Here is a 22,070-nt window from a genome sequence, read left to right as displayed (position 1 = left end):
TACCTCCTGCTGACATGGTTCAATCAACACATTCTCATCAATGTAATGGATTAGTGTGAAGTCCTGGTTAGTGAAGCTGTTTGAGGCCCTGTCATCTAGGTTATGACACAGGACTGGAGTACAATATGCTGCTGTGGCGACAAAGGGGAAGTGTATTGCTGGCTCTGTGAAATGAAAGGAGATTTATGTTCTTTACCATTAGATATAGAGGTAAAAGGTTTTGCCAGATTGATACGGCATACCAGGTGTTAGCAGGTGTATTGATTTGCTCCAACAATGAAGCCACATTGGGGAAAGCAACTCTAAAAGGTATCACAATCTAGTTGATTTTGGAGAAAGTAGATTCGCATAAACTTTTTCATCGTTAAGTTGGGTTGGATCTTGGTACGAATTGCCTCTACTGTTCTGTCTTCGATGTTGGCACTTATTTCTCAAACCCCTCCAGCAATGCAGTATCACTTTGGGTACATAGTTTTGACAGGTAGAGGCAGTTATAAGGGCTCCCATTTCACATTTCCTGTCATAAAACACTCAATACCTGGGCCAAGGAACTGATGTGGAATTCTAACTGTTCAGAACTTGGGAAGGTGAAGTTACCATGCCTTTATGCCCGTGTCTGCCTATCTGTGTACCACCGTGGTAACCAATGTCATGGCAACCCACAGGTCTGCCTGCTTGGCCAGCTACCTGTCCACAAGTCTGATATAGAAAAGCAACTGGGGGACGTGGTTAGATGCAGATGTTTGTGGTAGGGCTGTATGTGAATGTGTGGCTATGTGTGGGTGTATGTAGATGGCTGTGTGTGTACGTGTTGACAGCTGCCATGGACACAAAGGGGGGTATTTCTTGTGGCCCCACTGCTGATGGGGGTAAGTGGCTGTTCCTTGTGCATTCCTCACAGTCACTAAGAATAAAGGTGATATAAACCCACAAACAGCTCTGGGTTGTTCTATGACCTATCAGAATGTGAATTTGCTTGCCCTGAGCCCTAAGCTCCAGGCATATGGTTGCTTAGTGAGTGAGTGTTAAAGATGCCTGCTAGAACCAGGGAAATAACCAGAGTAAGTTTGAGCTGTTGGAGCCATGGTGAGATGTGTAAATCCACACTCTCCCTTGATTATCTACCCACCATGAGTTTCCACTCTGTCAGATCATAGAGGCATATGGCACTACTTGAATTATGGTCATTTCACAGCCAGCGGTCAGTAAAATCACCCAAAAGTATGGTCAGTCTGGTAATGGCTGTAGGTCCCTTACAGGAGGGATATTTAAAGCATGAAATTTAGGCTGTGTTGCAATGCCTTTCCTCAAAACCCAGCTTCCTCTCATTCAAGGGTCTCTGGCTTTGTGAACTTGCTCAACTTGAGGCATTGGTGGAGAAAATGCAATTCTCTTTTGTGATGATTTAGGTTAGACTTTTGTTCACCAACCTACAGCTTTTTCACTTCAACAAAATCTGCTCATATGTCCCCATCCAAATTTTTGTGGTTTATTCCTTATTAACCAATACTCCAGCTTTATCATGAGACCTGGGAGATTATGAATTCAATTTGTGATGTAATTCAGCTGTCTTAAAGATTAGATTCTATATTTTCAGAAATTTCAGGTCTGTGACTATATGGATAAAAGTTTCTTTCAGGTCAGTCATAAAAATTTTCTGGTCCTTTACTTGAAACTTGATCTAAGAACTTAAAGTCTTGAACTCATTATTTTCTTTTGTAAGTTCCCCCATATACATACAAGCAACCAATCAATCCCATTAAACTCTGTATTCTCTCTAAAATATTCTCTGGTAGCAACTGCTTGATCATCTAAAGCCTGGCTTTCTGTAGGTACCTGACTACAGGAGTCTACAAGTGACCATTCAAATGTTGTTGTATACCATGTATATCACTGTGCTCATTACCACTGGACAACAAAATAATTAATGCCTTTAAATGTAATAAGAGTATCAGTTCCACAGAGGCCAAAACTCAGTAACAGGACACATTCTTAAATTTCTGTTATCCTATTCCTATTTCTGGTACCAATTTGTGCTAATCAGATTAATAGGGTCATACTTAGTAATAAAGGAATTGTTACATGAATTAGAATTGTCACAGTTGTGGGAGTTCATGAAAAATTGTATGTAAGGCTACTTGTTACCTTTGCATTTGATCATGGTTGAAATAACTGTAGGTCAGCAGGGCCAGCAGTTAAGAATAACTCAAAATGAAACAGGGGAGAGCATACACAACTGGAACCCATGAAGACAAATTGGAGTCTGTGCCTGTCTTTCTCCCCTCCTATGTATTATGATTGATCTGTAGGAGAGGCTTACACCTGGCCCCATGTAGCTACACATGCACTTGACCTGGGATTTAGAAACTGAAGGAAGAAATAAAATCAACGTCTATACTGGAGGAGCTTGAAGGCTAGCTACTTCCAAATGCCAAAAGTGAACCTGAAGCTTTGAAAGGCAACAGTTCAAGACCCAGCTGCTCCTTGTTCCAATCCAGCTCTCTGCTGTGGCCTGGGAAAGCAGTAGAAAATGGCCCAAGTCCTTGGGCCCCTGCACCCGTGTGGGAGACCCAGAAGAATCTTCTGACTCCTGGCTTTGGATAGGCCCAGCTCTGGCTGTTGTTACCATTTGGGGAGTGAACCAGTGGATAGAAGACCTCTCTCTGTCTCTGCCTCTCTGTAATTCTGCCTTTCAAATAATAAATAAAAAAGAATTGTTAGTAATTATAATAGGAAAATAAGCACACGCATGTGTAAATAGGGAAATATTCAAGGCCTTGCTTGAGGAATGTAAAGGAAGAGATGAAGAAAAGCTTTGTGTCAACATTTAGTAGATTGGAGATAATGCCAGAGACAGAAATATGGAAGAAAGGGAAAACCATGACAAATTACATTTGGTGAGATGGAGCTAACTTGTAAGCACTTAGAAACAGACAACTAAACAAATTTGCAAGGTAAATGGCTCTAAGATGATTAATATATTACGTACTTGTGCAGGTATTTGGCACAGCAGTGAAATGACTCTGGGATGCAAATATCACCTATCGGAGTTCCCAGGGGTGCTGGTGCTGTGGCATGAAAGGGTAAGCTTCTGCCTATGGTGTTGGCATCCATATGGATGGTTCTGATCCTGCTCCCTGCTAATGCGCCTGGGAAAACCAATGAAGATGGCCAAGTTCTTGGGCCCCTACACCCTTGTGGGAGACCTGGAAGAAACTCCTGGCTTTGGCCTGTCCCAGTCTTGGCTGTCGTGACCATTTGGAGAGTGAATCAGCAGATGGAGAGAAGGTCTCTTTATCTCACTTTCTCCCTCTTCTTCTCTCTGTGTCTTTAAAATAAATACATCCCTTTTTTAAAGATGTATTTTATTTAGTTGAAAGAGTTACAGAGGGAGGTAGAGACAGAGAGGTAGGTCTTCGATCTGCTGGTTCACTCCCCAGATGGCCACAATAGCCGGAGCAGCGCCGATCCCAAGCCAGGAGCCAGGAGCTTCTTCCAGGTCTCCCATGCGGGTGCAGGGGCCCAAGCACTTGGGCCATTTTCCCATGCTTTCCCAGGCCATAGCAGAGAGCTGGATCAGAAGAGGAGCAGCCGGGACTCGAACCAACACTCATATGGGATGCCAGCACTTCAGTCTAGGGCTTTAAGCCACTGCACCACTGTGCTGCTCCCCGCCTTTTTTTTTTTTTTAAAAAAACACCTAGATTTCTGAGACCCATCTCCATTTCTGGTCTGCTTCCTGCTAATGCACGCCCTGGGAGGCAGCAGGTGAGGGCTCAAGTACTCAAGTCCTGCTACCCTGTGGGAGACCAGGATTGAGTTCCTGACTCCTGACTTCAGCTTAATCCAAGGGCCACTTTTGCTGGCAGTTGAAGAGTGAACTAGTGGATGGAAGATCACTGTTTCTTTTTGCCTTTCAAATAAAACTAAAGTCAACAATTTTGTGTTAAAAACTGTAAGAAAACAATAAACATGGATTACTTAAGTTTACTGACAAGTACTTAAAATAAGGATCCAAATCTATAATATAAGAACATAAACACTCAGATGGTTTATCTGTTTTTGGATGAAAATATAGATGTGGACATAAACATGCAGATATCTATATATATCTACTGTATGCCTAATGAGATTTTTTTTAACCTGAGTTAAGAAAATTGGCTTTGAACCTCTGTTCCCTTCCTGTAGAAATGTCAGTGTCTTCTCCAAGATCCTTCAGCTTCCAGAGGGTTGGCTGGGCCATGCTCCAGTTCTTGTTCTTGCTGCACTCTTCATGTCACTCATGCCTCAGATCCACCTGCTGCTCCCTTCACATTCTTGGCACTTTATGGGTCACAGCTTGTTCTCCTTAATTTCCTCACATCAGTACCCACACAAGTAATTTTTGGGCTTGAAGATTTAGCTTAAGTTTGGAATAACAGTGTTGGGGGCAGGGGCTCAGTAATGTTTAAAGGGCATTTGGCCATCCCTGACCCCAGAAATGTCTGCTATTACTCTGGGGTTCTCTCCTTCCATTATGAGGATCAACTCCTTCTTTTAATTCTCCTCTCACACCTATTACATGCTCTATGTTCAAATTCCTCTTCATTTTGCCTTTGTAGAAAAGTTTTTTTTCTTTACTTTTTTCCTCCCAGACCATCATCTGGGGGTTTCATGTTTCATGTCCAAACTGATCAAAATATTTCCCTAAACAGAAAGAGCAAATGAAGCAGCTGCAATAAATTAGTGCTCATAACAGCAAACCTAAGTTAATATAGAGATAAATACAGATGACAGAAAAGAGGGAGGGAAAAATTGGGAGGAGGACGGAAGCTGACTTTTACCTTATTTTTTCCTTACTATTACTGTCCTTGTTAAATATAGCATTTTCTCTTTCTCCCTTTCAAAAAGTGTCATTACTAGTAAACAGAATTATGTCTTTGAAAAATTCAAGCCAAACAAGGAAACTGTCTTCAGAGATGGTTATTAACTTAAATTAAGATCAACATCCCCTTCACTATCTCAGTCTATATAGAGGCACACTTTGAAGGAATCCAAGAGTTAAAATGCCTCAGAGAAAATCCTGAATCTTGTTTTCCAAAATGTGGAAACTAAAATTTCTGCTGCAATGTAAATTGTTTCAATTATTTTTCACTTTATGTTTCTGTGTGGGAGCAAACTGTTGAAATACTTACTTAAGGTATACTAAGCTGATCTTCTGTATATTAAGATAATCGAAAATGAATCTTGATGTGAATGGAAGGGGAGAGGGAGTGGGAAAGGGGAGGGTTGTGGGTGGGAGGGACGGTATGGGGGGGGAAGCCATTGTAACCCATGAGTCGTACTTTGGAAATTTATATTCATTAAATAAAAGATAAAAAAAAAAGTATATATTGCTGAAATATGCAATGTCATACACAAGGCATATTTTTGTGTGTGTTGAGAAAGAGACAGAGGCAGAGAGAGAGGTGGTTAGGTTGTTGTTTCTAAGATGGAAAATTTTATAGGGAAAGCTACCATTAAACATAATGAAAGGCCGGCGCCGCTGCTCACTAGGCTAATCCTCTGCCTATGGCACCAGCACCCCGGGTTCTAGTCCGGGTTGACTGCTGCAGTTTCTTTTTAAAAGTATTTATTTGAGAGGGAGAGAGGGAAAAAGGGGTCTTCCATCTGCTGGTTCACTCCACAGATGACCACAATAGCCAAAGCTGCGCCAAACTGAAGCCAGGAGCCAGGAGCTTCTTCCAGGTCTCCCACATGGGTGCAGGAGCCAAGCACTTGGGCCATCTTCTACTGCTTTCCCAGGCCATAGCAGAGAGCTGGATCAGAAATGGAGTAGCTGGGACTCGAAGCAGTGTCTATATGAGATGCCGGTTCTGCAGGTGGAGGCTTTATCCAGTACGCCACAGCGCCAGCCCCCTGCTGCAGTTTCTACAAAAACTAATTTATAATTGTCCAGAGTTTGACACGTTTTTTTTTTTCCCAAACGAGTCTTGAGAAGGTTTTTACATGAGAGGCAGCTAAGCCTTGGCAGGGAAAACTAATTCAAAGATGTGTGTGATGACTTGGATATGCTGAGTGTCGATAGAATTGACTTCCATTTTTAGCCTTTGATCCTTAGTGGGAATCTGAATGTAATTATATAGTTTCTTTCTGTTTTCATGTACTAAATAGGAAGAGTATTAAATTTTATGAAATACTCACAGGAACACAAAACCAAATGTCTAGAGACCAGAGAATTAAAGAGAATAGACAAAATGAGCTGCAGGAAATAATAGGGAGGGTAGTGGGTGCTGTTGCAGCCTGGAGAGATTGGAATCTATTTAAACCAGCTGACTGGCATTAGGAAGTCAGCTGACTGGCATTAGGCAATGACATAATGATGGCGTGTCTTGACTTTTCAAATGTATTTTATATGTTAAGCTCCAAAGGTTTGGCATTAATTTAAATTTTTTTTGAGTATGGTGTAGATCAAACAAAGCATATCTGTGGGTCACCAGGTGAACCCCAGAGTACAATGGAAAGAACATTGATTCTTCAACCCTTGGGACATTCGGATCTGGCTAAAAGGTCCATGAGAGTCTCACAGGCATGGAAAGCCATGACACGGTGGCAAAAAAACAATCTAAATGAAAGATCCTGGTGAACAAGACCCCAGCAGAAGGAACAGGCCATCAAGGAGAGAGGCGCCTTTCTCTGAAGGGAGAAAGGAACCTCCACTGTGATACAGCCTTGACTAAACAAGTTCAGAGTCGGTGAACTCAAGGGGCTTCCATAGCCTAGACAGCTCATAGCAAGAGTCTCGGGTGATTGCTGACGTCATAAATAAGAGTGCCAATTGTTAAATCAACAACGGGAGTCACTGGGTACATGCTCCCCACGTAGGATCTCTGTCCTTACTGTGTTCTACTATGAAACTTAAAAACAACACTACTAGTTGAATAATACCCTATACCTTGTGTGGTTGTGTGAGTGCAGCCTGTTGAAATCCTTGCTTAGTATATACTAAGTTGATCTTCAGTATATGAAGGTAATTGAAAATGAAACTCGATGAAGGGCAGGATGGGAGAGGGAGTGGGAGAGGGGAGGGCCACGGGAGGGAGGGAGGTTGGGGGGGAGAAAGCCACAACAATACAAAAGTTGCACTTTGTAAATTCATATTTATTAAATAAAAAAACTATATAACAAACAAAAAAAAGAAAAAAGAAAAACTTAATACTTTACCCTTTTAGTATTTTTTATGTTCTACTTAAAACTATTGGTTGAACTCCGGAATTAATAAACAATTACTTGGCCGGCGCCGTGGCTTACTAGGCTAATCCTCTGCCTTGTGGCGCCGGCACACCGGGTTCTAGTCCCAGTCGGGGTGCCGGATTCTGTCCCGGTTGCCCCTCTTCCAGTCCGGTTGTCTGCTGTGGCCTGGGCATGCAGTGGAGGATGGCCCAGGTTCTTGGGCCCTGCACCAGCATTGGAGACCAGGAGAAGCACCTGGCTCCTGGCTTCAGATCAGCGCGGTGTGCCGGCCGCAGTGCGCTGGCCGCGGCAGCCATTGGAGGGTGAACCAACGGCAAAGGAAGACCTTTCTCTCTGTCTCTCTCTCTCACTGTCCACTCTGCCTGTCAAAAAAATAAATAAATAAACAATTACTCTTAGGTGTTTAATTCTATAACTTGTACTCAAATAGTATTTTACACTTTGTGTTTCTGTGTGGGTGCAAACTGTTGAAACCTTTACTTAATATATGCTAAATTGATTTTATGTATATAAAGATAATTGAAAATGAATCTTGATGTAAATGGAAGGGGAGAGGGAGTGGGAGAGGGGAGTCTTGTGGGTGGGAGGGATGTTATGGGGGGGAAGCTATTGGAATCCGTAAGCTGTACTTTGGAAATTTATGTTCATTAAATAAAATAAAATATAAAAAAAATTAAAGAACATTGATGCTGTTTCCAGGTCCTCATTATATGTACAGAGGTCAAAACCTTCAGAGACAACTTGGCTGGTAAACATTTATGTGGTCAAAAAATATATCAGACATTATGCTAGAAAATGGAGGCATGCTAGGGAACAGGACAGATACATTCTCCTTCTCTGCCATGTCCGGAAAGATATGAATAAAGGTGGTAGAGGAGAAATGTGTACTTGAAAATAGAAAGCACTTGCAAATTTTGCTAATATGGTAATTTCCTAATGACTTAGATGTTTTAAGTAAATCCATGGGAAAGGAAAATTCTTCCAAAAGTATGTATTGTATACTGCCTGCAAAATGATTATTATATTTTAAATTTTAAAAATTACTTTGAAAAGCAGAATTACAGAGAGTCAGAGACACAAATAGAGTGAGTGAGATCTTCCAAATGTTGGTTTACTTCGGCCAGGCCAAAGCCAGGAGCTGCTTCTGGGTTTCCCACATGGGTTCAGGAGCCCAAGTACTTGAGCCTTCTTCTACTGCTTTCCCAAACACATTAGCAGGGAACTGGATTAGAAATAGTGCAGCTGGGACTTGAACCACTGCCCATATGGGATGCCAGCATTGCAGGTGACACCATAAGCTGTTACTCCGCAAAGCAGGCTCCTTGGTGCAAAATTATTAAAATAGCGGTATGATTATACTATTACACTAGTTTGCTGCTATTCATTTTTATCCCCTCCCACTTAATAGTCTTTGCTCAGCCAGTTATTTCTCTCTACAATACCTTTCCACACGTTTAAATCCTTCCCATCCTTTAAGATTCAGGACAATGAAATAGGACGCCGTGTCTTCCTCCGCTGCATCCTCGTTTGGGTTTGGTTTCTAGTAACAGATGCAAGTTCCTCAGGGGCATCCATAAATGAACAAGTGCTATTTTGTCCCACAAAAAAGGAGTATAGCCTTCTGCTGTTTGGAGTATTAGTATAATCTTTTTAAATATTTTTATTTATAAGTCAGGATTACAGAGAGGGAGAGGAAGAGCAGGAGAGAGAGAGAGAGAGAGAGAGAGAGAGAGAGAATATCATCCATCTCTTAGTTCACTCGCCCAAATGGCTGCAATGGCCAGGGCTGCCAAATTAGGGATTAAAGGCTTCTTCCAGGTCTCCCATGTCAGTGCAGGGGAGCAAACATCTGCTGCTTTTCCAGGTGCATTAGAGGGGAGCTGGGTTGGAAGTGTAGCATCTGGGACAGAAACTGGTGCCCATATGGGATGCTGGCACCATAGTTAGCAGCTTAACCAATGGTGCCATGGTGCTGGCCCCTATTAGTATAATCTTAACCTATGTTCATTTAGAAATTTTAGGATCTCTGTCCTTAGTGTGCTGTACATTGAGATTTAATGCTATAACTAGTACTCAAACAGTATTTTTCACTTTATGTTTCTGTGTGGGAGCAAACTGTTGAAATCTTTACTTAATGTATGCTAAACTGATCTTCTGTGTATAAAGAGAATCGAAAATGAATCTTGATGTGAATGGAAGGGGAGAGGGAGTGGGAAAGGGGAGGGTTGGGGGTGGGAGGGATGTTATGGGGGGGAAGCCGTTGTAATCCATAAGCTGTACTTTGGAAATTTATATTCATTAAATAAAAGTTAAAAAAAAGAAATTAGATCTACTAGGGATATTACATCAATCTAATAAAAAGTTAGGGTAACTTTTTCCTGACAGTATGAAAAGGATACATAGTGCCCCCTGTCTGTAGATTGAAAAGTAGAATCATTAGTTTGGAGTGGGGGAATGCAGAGAGCAAAGGGATGAAATCATGCATTAAATGATAATTGTTTACTGCCCTGAACAGTGTTTCTGTTTGTTTACTATTTATTGAAACTCTTAGTGTAGGGTTAATCAAATGAGTATAAAGTAAACTAAAAGTAGATCATTGTAAAAATTAAGACCAGGAATGAAAGAAGGAGGAGGGAGAAGAGTGGGTTCGTGGGTGGGAGGCAGGGTAGGGTGGGAAGTGTCACCATATTCCTAAATCTGTATTCATGAAATTTGTATACCTTAAATAAAATAAAAAAAAATAAAAACATATGTGTAGGAAATTGTTTATTTAAGTTTTACTCATTTATTTGAAAGACAGAGTTAGAGTTCAGTCTTCCATCTGCTGGTTCACTGTCCAAATGGCCACCAGCGATGAAGGCAGGTGTGGGGAGCAACTCGGACTAGACTAAGTTACTGGAATTAAGACTTATTCTATGCATCTGCTCTCCCACAATATGGCGCTGGGAGAGGAGGAAACAGCTTCTACACAGCTGCCTCCAGTTCGACCAATAACCTGCAGGAGCTGCTCCTGATTGGAGGAGAGCAGCGTACTCGGCGTGTGGGTAGCAGAGTTGGGATTGGTGGAAGAGGACTATAAAGGAGGAGAGAGACAACATGCACCAGGAACATCTAAGGGGAACACCTGAGGAACACCTGAGCAGCCCCCGAGAGAGCCGGCCGGCGGTGTGCCACTCCCCCGCGGAAGTGGGGAAAGTGGCAGGGGGAACCGCCCTTCCACGGAGGTGGAAGGGTCGGTAGCCAACCCGGGAAGAACCAGCAGCAAACCCGGGGAGGGCCGAGCAGACAAAAGAACAGCACAGGGTCCTGTGTCATTCCTCCACGAAGAGGGGGAGCGACATAATGGTGCTGTGACTCGGATAGGAAACCTAGTCAGGGTTTAGTGTCGTTCCTCCATGAAGAGGGGGAGCGACAGATTTATTTATTTTCTTGAAAGGAAGAATTAGAGACAGTGGAAGGGAGGGGGGTCTTCCATCAGCCAGTTCATTCCATGCCAAATGGCCGCAAAGGCCAGAGCTGGGAGCCAGGAGCTTCTTCCAGGTCTCCCATGTGGGTACAGGAACCCAGGGACTTGGGCCGTCTTCCACTGCTTTCTCAGGCCATAGCAGAGAGCTGGAGCAGAAGTGGAGCAGCCGGGAATTGAACCAACACCTATATGGGATGCTGGCACTGCAGGCAGCAGCCCTACCCACTATGCCGCAGTGCCAGCCCCGGAAATTATTTTTAAACAGCAAGATAAAAGAAAAATGTATGTGGGCCATTAGTTATATCAATTTAGATAGAACAAGACACAGGCACTTATTCTCTTTGTTGCAAAGGAACATTATTGCAGTAATGGCACACTGAAAGCAAGATATATACAATTATGAGGTGTATCCTGGAAATCAAAGTCAAATGTACTTTCCTTCTTGACAGCTTCCTGTGAGCATGGAGAATCACCTCCACTGATAACATTATTGAAATTGAATTCTTCACCTGCAATCTCTTATGGCCATCAACTTTCTTACTAATCAGCTGTAATAGTAACTTACAGTTCCCTTATATCCTTTAGCTCCATAAATGTAGTCTTCTCCATTCTGCAACTGAGTGATATATTTATTCTAATCAATGAACTTCCATGGACTTTTTTAAAAAAGTCCTTCATGTGCATCAAGGTTCACTCCTGGTATTGTAAACATTCTACTGGCTTTTGGGGCCGGCGCCATGGCGCAGTAGGTTAATCCTCCACCTGTGGTGACAGCATCCCATATGTGCGCTGGTTCTAGTCCCGGCTGCTGCTCTTCCAATCCAGCTCTCTGCTGTGGCCTGGGAGAACAGCAGAAGATGGCCCAAGTCCTTGGGCCCCTGCATTCACATTGGGGACCGAGAAGAATCATCTGGCTCCTGGCTTCAGATCGGTGCAGCTCCAGCTGTTGCGGCCAACTGGGGAGTGAACCAGCGGAAGGAAGACCTTTCTCTCTGTCTCTCCCTCTCACTGCCTGTAACTCTACCTCTCAAATAAATAAAATCTTAAAAAAAACCCATTCTATTGGATTTGACAAACATGTAATGGAGGGATGCACAATCACACAAGGGATAGTTTCACTGTCTAAAAATCATCTGTGCTCTGCAAATGTATTCCTCCCTATCCTCTAGATTCTGGAAACCACTGATCTTTTTTTTTTAAAGATTTATTTATTTACTTGAAAGTCAGAGTTACACTGAGAGAGAAGGAGAGGCAGGGAGAGAGAGGTCTTCCATCTGCTGGTTCACTCCCCAATTGGTTGTAATGACCGGAGCTGCACCAACCTGAAGCCAGGAGCCAGGAATTTCTTCCGGGTCTCCCACATGGGTGCAGGAGCCCAAGGACTTGGGTCATCTTGTACTGCTTTCCCAGGCCACAGCAGAGAGCTGGACTGGGCAAAGAGCAGCTAGACTCAAACCAGTGCCCATGTGGGATGCCGGCACTGCAGACAGGGGCTTTACTTGCTATGCCACAGTGCCAGCCCCACCACTGATCTTTTTACTGTCTCTGTATCAGAGCAATATGCTGAACTCTTTACACAAAATCTCATTAAATATTCAAAGTATCTGTAAAGTAAATAGGATCATCCTTTCTGTATGGATAAGTCAAGAGTTGGACAGATTTTGTGACTCGTGGCAAGTCAGTCTGTTCCAATAGAAGGATGCGTCAGATACTCAATTGTCTATTCTGATTAGACCCATAATACTTTGTACACATGACTTTCTATTTGAAAGTGAAATGAACACTATGAGAAATGGTGACTTGATCAGCCCTTGCCCTGACTGTTGATGAACAACTTAATATGTTATCCCTCTTAGTATTTTTTTTTGTTTGTTCTACTTAATACTTTTGGTTGAATACTGTAATCAATGCACAATTCTTCTTAAGTGCTGAAACTTAACTGAAAAGTGATCGCTGTTAAATATAAGAGTGGGAATAAGAGAGGGAAGAGATGTGCAATTCGGGACATGCTCAAGCTGACTTACCTCAAACGGTAGAGTTAGAAACATACCAGGGGATTCCAATTCAATCCCATCAAGGTGGCATGTACCAATGCCATCTCACTAGTCCCAGTGATCAATTTCTGTTCACAATTGATCATAATGATAGGACTAAGAACCAAAGGGATCACATAAACAAGTCTAGTGTCTGCAAATACTAGCTGATAGAATAAAAAAGGGAGAGAACGATCCAACATGGGAAGTGAGATACACAGCAGAACCATAGAATGGCAGATGTCCTAAACAGCACTCTGGCCTCAGAATCAGCCCTTAAGGCATGCGGATCCGGCTGAAAAGCCCATGAGAGTATTTCAGGCATGGAAAGCCAAGAAACTCTGGGAAAAAAAAAAAAAACCTAAATGAAAGATCTCCTCAAGTGAGATCCCAGTGGAAAGAACGGGGTCATCAAAGAAGGAGGTTCCTTTCTCTGAAGGGAGGAGAGAACTTCCACTTTGACCATGGCCTTGCCTAAATATGATCAGAGTCAGTGAACTCAGGGGGCTTCCATAGCCTTGGCAGCTCAAGACAAGAGCCTAGGGTGATTACTGATGCCATAAACACGAGTGTCCATTTGTTAAGTCAACAACAGGAGTCACTGTGCACTTACTCCTCATGTAGGATCTTTGTCCTTAGTGTGTTGTACATTGTGATTTAATGGTATAACTAGTACTCAAACAGTATTTTTCACTGTATGTTTCTGTGTGGGAGCAAACTGTTGAAATCTTTACTTAATGTATGCTAAACTGATCTTCTGTATATAAAGAGAATCGAAAATGAATCTTGATGTGAATGGAAGGGGAGAGGGAGTGGGAAAGGGGAGGGTTGTGGGTGGGAGGGATTTTATGGGAGGGAAGCCATTGTAATCCATAAGCTGTACTTTGGAAATTTATATTCATTAAATAAAAGTTAAAAAAAAATGACTTTCTATTTGAAATCCCTTAGACTATCATTAAGGCTACTCATGGCCTGATTCTTCTTTCCTTTATCAAACTTCTCTTCTGTTTCAGCCGTACATGAATGAACTTGTCATGCCCCCAAATTGGTCTTCTCCTTATGCACTCAACAGACCATGAGCTTTTGTATTTCACTGACTCTTCCTGTCTGCAGTCCTTCCAAAGCCTCCCAGTTTGTCTGAGTTCTTTTCTTCTCTGATCTAATCCTACCACCATTTAGTACTGAAACAATACCCTGCATTGCCATTCATCTTTTTATGCACATACAAAAGTACTTCAAAATACAATTTTATGGGCTGGAAAAAGTATTTTGAAATGGAAAGTAGTAATGGAATGAAAAAGTACTTCAAAATGGGAAAAGTGGAATTTTAAGATAAAGATATTTTTGCGTCAAAATAAACTTAGGGGCTGGCCATTGTGGCATGGTGGGATAAGCTGCTACCTGTGACACTGGCATCCCATATGGGTGCCAGCTCATGTCATTGCTGCTCTACTTCTGATCCAGCTCCATGATGATGCACCTGGAAAAGCAGTGAGTGATGGCCCAAGTGCTTGGGCCACTGACACTCACATAAGAGAGACAGATAGAATTCTCAGCTCCTGGCTTTAGCATGGTCCAACCCTAGCCATTGTGGCCACTTGGAGAGTGAACTTACAGTGGAAGATCTCTCTTTCTGGGTCTCTCTCATTATCTCTGTATCTCTGCCTTTCAAATAGATAAATAAATATTTCTAAGAAAGCATCTTTGGGGTTGGTGCTGTGGTGCAGTGGGTTAAGATACTACCTGCAGCGTTAGCATTCCATATGGGCTTTAGCTTGAGTCCTGGCTGCTCTACTTCCAGTCCAGCTCCCTGCTAATGCACCCGAGCAAAGCAGCAGAGGATGGCCCAAATACTTGGGTTACTGCACCCACTAGGGAAACCTGGATGAAGCTCCTGGCTCCTGGCTTTGGCCTGGTCTCATCCTGGCTGTTGCCTCCATTTGGGAGATGAACCACTGGATGGAAGATTTGCTCTCTCTCTCTGCCTCTTTCTCTGTAACTCTGCCTTTCAAATAAATAAATAAATCTTAAAGCATTGTTAATTCTGTGCATAGTTTTTTCATCATATGCATATTCTGTGAACATTTTTAAAAGTCCTTTGTTTATTCTAACCACCCTCCCATTTTTTCTTGAGATCTGAGATCATTTCTTTTATCTCTTTATTTTCTACTCATTAACTGCTGGATGAAATTTCTGACTCCCAGAAAAGGCTCTGTAAATGTGTTTATTCATTCATGAATAACAGTTTGAGGAGATGAAGAATTAAAGCCCACTTGAAAGCTGTGTCTAGGAAGCCATTTTGAGTAGGCATGGTTACTGATACATGGAACCCACTGGAAGAGCATGGATTAGAGAGCTAATAAGATCTTGAGGGAAATAATTGGACAAAGAAACAAAGAGCATGGCCTTAAAAAGTCACTGAGTGTTCAAGCCTCAAAGAAATCTTTAGGCTTCTGAACTTGTATAAACAGGATGTATGCTAAAAAAATTTTAGGAAATAGCCCCTGTAAACACTGGGGGAGTCCTCAAAGCAGGGCCAGAGTTGAATGAAGGAGTTGCCCCACTGCCAGGGAGAAGTCCTCATGACACCTGCCGAGTAGGATGACGTCAGAACAGATCCCAGACTTCTTTGTTCCCTGTGCTCACTTTTCTGAGATGGGAGTTTCTGTTGCAAATACACTGTCCCTGTTTCACCATTTTCTTTAGGGCATGAAAGGCTAGATAGCTTGTCTTTTAGTTTTAAGATCTTGAACTTTCAAATAATTATATCCAAATTTGATGGAAAGGACTATATACTGTTCTGAAATGTCTTTTTTGTATGCATGTGAGTTAATAATTAAATTTGTGTTAAACTATTAAAATATTTGGCTTTTGCAAAACTACAGCCCGGGGGCCAGCCCTGTGGCACAGTGGGTTAAGTAGCCCCTTGGCATGCCTGCACCTCATGTGGGAGCACCAGTTTGATAGTCCAAGTGCTTAGGCCACTGCCATACACGTGGGAGACCTGGAAGGAGTTCCTGTCTGTTTGCCTTGGTCTGGCCCAGCTCTGGCTGTTGTGGCCATTGAGGGAGTAAACCAGCAGATGGAAGATGTCTTTCTCTCTCTCTCTCTCTCTCTCTCTGCCTTTCACTCTCTCTGTGTAACTCTGTATTTCAAATAAATAAATGAATACATCTTTTAAAAATTTACCATGCTGTATTGTCTTTGACAAGGTAGGGACTTTTCCAACATACCACCTGCAGATCATTGCCTCCACTGCTCTGTTTGGCAGCCAGTTTCTTATCTCTGTCTTCAGCAATGGTGAGGTAGATTCCCTTTCCTTTAGTTAGAGAAATCCATGGTTTGTTACCAAAAAAACATTGTAGAGCCAGGTGGCAAAGCTGTTGCAACTAGCATCTGTTACAGGAACCTCATCAAAAGAGTGAGGACATCTCTCTGTTGGTGATCACTCCAATTCTTCCCACTTAGCACCTTTGGTCATAATGCATAGGTTGCCAGTGTCAAAACTGACGATAATAGTATTCTTGCCTGTCTTCAAATCAGTCTGAACAGTGGCATTCACCTTGATGAGGATCAGAATAGTGAATTGTTATGACCCTTGTGGGTCATCAGATGAGGATTTCTTTGGTTTCCACAAAGATCTTTTGCATTTTGCAGGGCATACTTGGTTGGCATCCTCAGGTGTAATCAAAGTGACCTTTGGTGTCTTAGATCAGAAGGAAATTCTCGCCAGACTTGTCAGTGCTGATGACATCCATAAAACCATCAAGTTAAGTTCTATCAGCTTGGACTTTGCATCACTCTTGCATCTTGGCTTGGCCTCTGCTCAGCTCCTTGCCTTCCGAGTCGTGAGTGGGCAGACCATTGTCATCAAACTTGGAGTACTTGTCACTTTTGGACAAGAACATCTTGCTGGGTGGGATCTTCATCCTGGCCAGCTTTGCCACCTCCTGCTCCTGCTTCCTCCTGGCGGTCTCCTCCTCCTTCCTCCGCTTCTCATCTTCAGCCCTCCTCTTCTCTTCTCTCCTTCAGTAGGGTATTCCTGTCTACCAGCTTCACCACAGTAGGCAGCCCTTCGTGGTCTTCCAGCCGCACCCCCAACTTGGGCAGGACCTCGTCCCGGAGGGTGTCAGTGAGCTGCAGAATCTCAGGGACTTTTTGCTCGCGGGCGATCCTCTGCACTCAGCACGTGCAGGCTGTGTCCAGGCCCTCTGGCGGGGAAACCCAGGGAGCTTTCCTCTTCAATGGTCCCGAAGATCTTGAGCAGGTGTGTCAGGTACTGGGCGACGCTCTGCAGCAGGCCGCGGTTGGGCCTCCTCCTCGCTACCTTCCGGGCCGCCATGCAGAGGTTGCACTGGCTGACCAATGGCCGCAGCTCTTCCATGACGGTGCGAGTGTCCACATTGTCACACAAGGCTTTGTGCACCGCCGCCTTCTTGTCATAGAAGCTGTGACTCAGCACGGTCTCCTCCTCCTCCCACTTCTTGAACTGGCTGGCAGCGTCCACCGGGGCTCGCAGGAGGTCCTTCACGTTGAGGAAAAACTCATTCAGGAACCGCTCCTACTGGAATACCGACTCCATGGTGTTGCTGGAGTAGTCCAGCGTGTCCTTCCAGGAGTGCAAGAGGAAGGCCAGCCGCAGCTGCCGCGCTGAGTGCTTCTACAAGGCGTCTTTAATGGTGATGAATTTCTTCAGGGATTTCGACATCTTGCAGCCCGCCATCGTCAGGTGGCCCGTGTGCAGGAAGTACCTGACCCAGCAGTCGTTTTCAAAGTAGGCCTCTGATTGTGCCAGCTCATTGTCGTGGTGGGGGAACCACAGGTCGAACCCTCCTCCATGAATGTCCATCGAAGCTCCAAGCACGGTGCCCGCCATGGCGGAGCACTCGATGTGCCATCCTGGACGCCCGTTTCCCCACGGGCACGGCCAGGACGGCTCCCCGGCCTTGGAGGCCTTCCACAGCGTGAAGTCATTGGGAGAGCGCTTCTAGCTCAGGTCACCTTCCCCTTCCTGAAGAGCCGTCTGGTCGCCCAGGACTTCGGGCGCCAGCTTCCCATAGGAGTGTTTCTCACTGGAGGCAAACTTCACCGTGTCGAAGTAGAAGGATCCGTTGGAAACATAGCCATAGCCGTTGTCCACGATCTTCTGAACGAAGCTGATGATCTCCGGCACATACTCGCTCACCCAGGTTAAGATGTCTGGGGGGAGAACGTTCAGGGCTTCAATGTCCTTGTGGAACTCCGCCTCCCAGAACTTGGGCAGTGTGGAGAAGATGGAGCTGTCAGTGACCCAGTGCGTGCAGATTTTCTTCCCTTCATCTCCTCTCATGGCATACTTAAGTCTGTTGCTTAGAAAAATGATGACAGGAAGACATTTTCTCAGCTTGTGGGGACTGGCAGATGGATGAGTAGGAAACATACCAGTAAGTTTATCCAATATCCAATGTTTTGGAGTTGCTACTCACCTTAAATGCTTCTTAGGGCCATGAGCCATGGTTGTGCTAGGTAAAAAAGAGGAATAAATAAATCTTCTAAAAGAAATCACTGCCTTCCCTATGTTAACACATCCATAGTGATAACGTTGCCTTTACTTCTTCTGCCTCCCTGAAATATGACTGTCCCACATTCTGAGCTGACCATTCAAATGATTTTGGTCACCCAGAGAGCTTTAAGTTAAGTAAAAAGCTCAGTATTATTTTACTTCTCTTTGCTTTTATATCACTATGCCATCTTTCTGTTATAAAATCTGCTAGATTCTATACAAACAGGACTGAGTTTGTATTAGATTCTGTTGTAGATGAGCAGAATGCTCCGGGGAGAGAGAATGTTGTCTTGTCTATACCTATCTGTATCACAAAGTGCCAACTCTTTCATAATAGCAGAGCAAGCATGACACAATGGTGGGAAGAAGAGGACCCCTGGAAGGAAGCTGTCAGAAGAATATACCATGTGATAAAACATATGGGTATAATCAGTCATATAAGTTGTGAAACACAACTTACTATCTCATTTCTCCTAGGAAAATGTAACAACTAGTGTTTGAAACTAGAACATAGGAAGAAACTAAGAACAAAGCAAATGTATAAACAAATTGCCAAGAGGCCCTCTATACCATGAGTGATCATGCTCCACCCTATTCAGCTCTGAGGTTAAGTTGATGGGAGGTAAGAAGGGGAGCAGAATCAAGAGGTAACTACACAGATGTAAGAGGAAATAAATAAGACCAAAAACGTGAGGAGCTTCTAGTAGCCAAGAGATGGCTGAGAGAAAACGGGTGCAAAAGGACACTTTGGGATTCCCTAAGAAACTATAACCATGATTTACTGTTGGAGTCAAAGAGGAAATTAGGCTAAAATATGGGGTGGGGGCATTTGTAAAGCTCTGGGTATCAGGTACAATTGCCGGTTAGAACCAAAACCAACACAACTCATCTCCTCAAGCAAGGATCTAGATTATGATTAGAGTTCTTTGGTGGAACTGAGACTTAGTTGAAAGACTGTTGACCTGAGAGTCAGTCCCTGGGCAACCCTGTATTCTATTCTAACTCCTATGTGTCTATAACCACAAATAAATCACTGTTACCTACAAAACATAGCTAATGATTTGGCACTGATCTTTTTGAGAAAACATTTGTAGGGAGAATTGGCCATATTCTTTCTAGGGACTCTTCCCCTTAGTCCCATCCTCATATTCTTTATCAATTTGAATCAGTCACTTTAGTCTGATGTCATAATTAGAATGACTTAGTGAATATCTAGTATGCATCAGACACTGGTAAAGATCATTTTATCTGTCTACGTCTTTTCATCAACCCTACAAGGTAGAGTCAGCATTGTGATACAGTGGATTAACCCACCACTTGTAATACCAACATCCAGTACCAGAGAGGTAGTTTGAGTTCATGAGTCTCAGCTGCTCTGCTTCTGATTCAGCTCCCTGCTAAGGCAACCTGGGAAAGCAGCAGATGATGTCCCAACTGCTTAGGCCCCTGCCACCCCTGTGGGAGACCCAGATGGAGTTCCAGGCTCCTGGTTTCAGCCTGGCCCTGCTCCAATTGTCGTGACCATTTGGTGAGTGAACGAGTGGATGGACCATTCTCTCCCACAGCTTCTCTACCCAACCCCACCCCCCGTCTCTTTCTCCCCTCCCACTTTCTCTCCCTCTTTTTCTCCCTCCTTCCTTTCCTCCTTTCCTCTATCACTCTGCCTTTCAAATAAATAAGTAAATAAATAAATCTTTTAAAAAAACTCAATAGGTTGCAGAAATTAAGGCTTACAAAGGTGAATAGATTTTGCTCAAGGCTATAAAATTAGTAAATGACAAAACTGGGATTTGACTTTAAGTGTGTTTGCTCCAAAGTCTGTTCATAAGCTTGAGAAAGGAGTAGGAGTTAAATACAGCCTAAATAATTAAAACTCTCACCTCAGTTGGCGAATTCTCAGCTGCACCAATATCACGCCACAAATAGTGGGTAGACAGCCGCTTCTAGCAACTGCATGGACGCTTCAAATGAAATCCAGTTGTTATGCAGATTGCTTGGCTTAGGAACAAAAAGAAAACAAAATCCAAAGGTTTGAGGGAAATTTGAAGATAAAAAGCTTTCTAAAGAACAAATGATTGTTTAAAATGCTATCAAATGAGTTTCCAGAAATGGCTACTGTTTTATGTTAAAAGAAAAATTGTGTGTTCTCTTAAACTCAGAACAGCTAAAAATTTAAAGAGGGATGGCAGGAGTCTGGTTCAAATAAATTTCCTAAAACTTAGGAATAATGTCAAAGAAAGCCCCAGGTAAAAGTTCTTGTAGAAAATCAATTACCAGGGCTGGCGCTGTGGTGTAGCGGGTAAAGCCTCTGCCTGCAGTGCCAGCATTCCATATGGGTGCCGGTTTGAGTCCAGCTGCTCCACTTCCAGTCCAGCTCTCAGCTATAGCCTGGGAAAGCAGTAGAAGATGGCCCAAGTCCTTGGGCCCCTGCACCTACCTGGGAGACCTTGAAGAGTCTCCTGGCTCCTGGCTTTGGATCGGCACAGCTCCAGCCTTGCAGCCATTTGGAGTTGATGGAAGACCTCTCTCTCTCTCTCTCTGCCCCTCCTTCTCCCTCTGTGTAACTCTGACTTTCAAGTAAATAAATAAATCTTAAAAAAATTACCAATCCACGGTTCATTCATACATTCGATGTTCTTTTTCATTATTGAAAGGTTGAAATCCACAAAAGAACCATATATAGTGATTTTATAGAATGATTATAAGAAGCCACCCATTAAATACAGGGATGTAACAATTACCTGTTCCTTAGAAGATGCCTCCTGAGAGCCCTTCCCCTTCTCCTGGGGTTTTCTAGTTATTTCCATTTACTCAATTCTGCCATATTTAACCCGTGTGTATATGTGTATAAGAGTGTGTGTGTATTTATGTTTATCTGACACATTTTTTTTCCTTTGCCTATTTTGGAACTCTCCAAATGAGCTTATGATGCAGGTGTTCTCCTTCCTGTGTTTGTGAATCTGATCTTTTCACTATATCTGACCCCATTTACATTATGGCCGGCACTGTGCCAATCTGAAGCCAGGAGCCAGGTGCTTCCTCCTGGTCTCCCACGCAGGTGCAGGTGCCCAAGCACTTGGGCCATTCTCCATTGCCCTCCTGGGCTGTAGCAGAAAGCTGGACTGGAAGAGGAGCAACCAGGACTAGAACCCGGTAACCATATGGGATGCTGGTGCCACAGGCGGAGGATTAACCAAGTGAGCCATGGTGCTGGCCCCCCACCCCCATTTACATTTTCATCCTCTTCCTTCTCTACTATGGTGGCTGTGAGAAGGAACCTTTCAGACCCCATCTACAGAAAATGATCAAGGGTCCCAGTTACTGAACTCTGAATTTGTAGCTATGTTTTTGGCAAGGCCACATTGCCTACAAACCTCTCAATCAATGGCCAAGTGCAGCAGGGTTGTTGAGACAGGCATCTTCATGGGAGCTGCTAAGGTCTTCTGATGGTTGACTTTGGCTGGAACCCAATAGCCAGGCTGAGCCTTGTTTGGACTTGTTTAAGCAGCATACCTGTTAGGTTTGGAATAGCTCTGGGTTCTGTCCTTTCCTCCCTCCCAGAAAGGAGAGATGGATAAAGGAGGCAGAGACCAACCTCAACAGAGACAGGTTGTTTTATTGAAGCAAAAAGGTGGTGCCAGTCTCTGAGGAGACTGCGTGCAGGGTGAACGTAGGGCTGGGTTTTTATCTGGTCTGGTTACCAAGGGAACTTACACTAAGGGCTTTCCAGAAGCCTTGGAGGCCTTTTGCTTTTCTAGTTTTGCAGGTGGCTTAGAAAGAAAGAGACCATCAGTGC

At 43.5% G+C, this 22,070-nt stretch overlaps 1 long non-coding RNA gene and 1 pseudogene across 4 annotated transcripts in view; one reads left to right on the top strand and one right to left on the bottom strand.

The window, feature by feature from the left end:
* LOC149122370 (uncharacterized) overlaps positions 1 to 22,070 on the top strand; it is a 132,424-nt gene that overhangs the window by 1,139 nt on the left and 109,215 nt on the right. The window lies entirely within an intron of this gene.
* Positions 15,918 to 18,226, bottom strand: LOC138843169 (small ribosomal subunit protein eS4-like; annotated as a pseudogene).

This window comes from Oryctolagus cuniculus, chromosome 14 (genome assembly GCF_051225735.1).
Source record: "Oryctolagus cuniculus isolate XC-2025 breed Fujian yellow rabbit chromosome 14, ASM5122573v1, whole genome shotgun sequence".
Taxonomy (NCBI): domain Eukaryota; kingdom Metazoa; phylum Chordata; class Mammalia; order Lagomorpha; family Leporidae; genus Oryctolagus; species Oryctolagus cuniculus.
This window is presented reverse-complemented; position numbering and strand designations above follow the sequence as displayed.